The 2,421-nt window shown below is 42.9% G+C and overlaps 1 non-coding gene across 1 annotated transcript; it reads right to left on the bottom strand.

The window, feature by feature from the left end:
- Positions 1–514: 514 nt before the first annotated feature.
- On the bottom strand, positions 515–672 carry LOC114009553 (U1 spliceosomal RNA). Its single transcript, XR_003550953.1, has one exon. It is a non-coding gene; the product is annotated as a U1 spliceosomal RNA (small nuclear RNA).
- Between the last annotated feature and the right edge of the window lie 1,749 nt (positions 673–2,421).

The following is a 2,421-nucleotide window of genomic DNA, read 5'->3' on the forward strand; positions in this document are numbered from 1 at the left end:
TGGCAAAAAATCACTCTCTATGAGAAAACCCCAAAACTTCACTTTTCTGGGCCAGCAGGTGGTGTGGTGATTAAGGCACTGGTTTCCCACATGGCAAACAGTGGTTCAAGTCACAGACTTGGTGACTTCTTTTCTTACTTTCCCTTTCTCTCTCTCTCTTATCAAATTAAAAAATAGTAATACATAAAATTAAATAATTCTTTTAAAAAAAGAGATACTACTTCACACCCATTAAAATCGCTATAGTTGGGGCCAGCAGGTAGCGGTGGTGGTTCTTTTTAAAAAAGTATTATTTATTTAATTTTATTTATTCATTCATTTATTTTAATTTGACCAGAGAGAGAGGGAAAAAGAGAGGGAACGCAAGAAAGCAAGCCACCAGGTCTGGGATTCAAATCATGGTCGGCCATATGGGAGTGTCTAGTGCCTTAACCACCACGCCGAATTGTCTAGTCCTTAAACCCCCACCCCACCTGCTGGTCCCTAAAATAATTCCTTTTTTTGTCTTTTATCTGAGGAGAATGCCAATGCAGTCCCCCACTACCACAAGTTATGCAGTCAAGTCTCCCACATTTGGAGAACTCTCATGGGTCAGCACATCTAGAGTGCAATGGCTGGTCGCCCTGGGAAGCCACCTTGGTGATCATGGTATCTCCCCTGAGAGGTAAGTATATTCCCTAAGATAATGCTTTAGGAAAAAAAATCTTCGCTTTTCTATTAAACACTTCTCTTGCCCTATTTCACTTGTGTTTGGTGCTTCATTCTGCACCTCAGGGTAAGTCTCTAACTTTAGAGGCATGGACCCAAAGAAACATGTACTTCTCTTTGTAATTAACTTTCTATTTAGCTTTATTTATTTACTTTTCTTTTTTTTTTCTGAGAGGTTTTTGCAGGACCAGCAGTTAGCGTAATGGCTATGTTGCTGGACTCCCACGTAGTCGACCGCGGTTTGCATCCCGGACCCGGTGGCTTAAAACTCACACCGGGCGCGTGTGCGTGCATGCCCAAGATCCCGAGAGGAGAATGGAGGAAAAGGGATTGCGGTGTGGCCATCTCCCCTGGGGGGTGTTTTCTCGCTTTCTGTTTCTCTGTCTCTGTGTCTGTCTGGCGAGCGCACACACCCTATAGCAAAAAAAAAAAAAAAAAACACTCTCCAAAAAAAAAAAAAAAAAGGCATTAACATTTTAATAATGAGCACAGATCAAATTACATATTATTACCATATGACACAATCTCTATGAATAAGCTGTGTGGTCCAGTTAGGAAATGAACAGAAATAGAATTTTTTGAATAATTTTTTACATATCTTCCTCCCAAAGAAAAATAAACAAGGCAACTTTATACTAATGCCACATAAAAGATGGATTACTTTTGGCTATGTGGGAGTCTGGCAACATAGCTATTATGCTAACTGCTGGTCTCTCTACTTTTTTTTTTTTTTTTTTTAATTTGACCAGAGAGGTACAGAGTGTTAGAGAGAGAGACAGACAGTGAGAAAGGGGTCTGGGACTCCAACTGCACTTGGCCATGTGGGAGTCCTGTGCTCTTAACCACCACGCCACCTGCCAGCCTCAAGAAACGAGTATTTCACACAACTCTTCGCAGCTTTCCATCTGATAACACACATGTCCACACGAAATCGTGTATATGAATGTTCATTGCGGCATCACTCGCAGTGGCTGAAAAGTGGAAACATCCCAAATGTCCATCAACTGACACACGGAGGAAGAAAGTATGGTGCGTCTACACAGTGGAATACCACTTGGTAGTAAAAGCAAATACAGGGGGCCAGCAGATGGCATAACAGTTATGTCACTGGACTCCCACATGGTCAACTGTGGTTCAAGTCCCAGATCCTGTGGCTTGAAACTCACGCCAGGCATATTGTGCGTGTACACCCAAGACTCCAGGAGGAGAATGGAGAAGGGATTACAACATGGCTATCCCACCTTGGGGGTGATTTCTCACTTTCCCTTTCACTGTCTCTCCCTCTCTCTGCTGAGCGCATGCACCCTGATGCAAAAACCTCTCTCAAAAAAAAAATAAATAAATAAAATAAAGGAAATACAATACAGTACTGATACCTGATTCAACATGGATAAACCCTGAAAATGTTTCTGTTAAGTGAAAGGAGCAGATACAAAGGCCACATATTGCATGGTTCATTTACCTGAAATGTGTGGGCCAGCCAGTGGTCTGGTGCCTAAGGAAGCAGGATCCCACATGGCTGGTCAGTGTCAGCCCTGGGCCTGGCAGTTCGAAAAACATGCTGGGCAAGTGTGTATGCATGTTTGCATTCCTGAAAGGAGGGAGAAATGGAGGAGAAGGGATTGCAGCATGACCATCTCCATGAGGGGTGCTTTCTCACTTTCTCTGGAGACAGAAAATAGATTAGTGGCTGCCTAGGGCAGAGGTGTTGTA

Source organism: Tupaia chinensis, unplaced genomic scaffold (genome assembly GCF_000334495.1).
Source record: "Tupaia chinensis unplaced genomic scaffold, TupChi_1.0 Scaffold000561_1, whole genome shotgun sequence".
NCBI classification, from domain to species: Eukaryota; Metazoa; Chordata; class Mammalia; order Scandentia; family Tupaiidae; genus Tupaia; species Tupaia belangeri.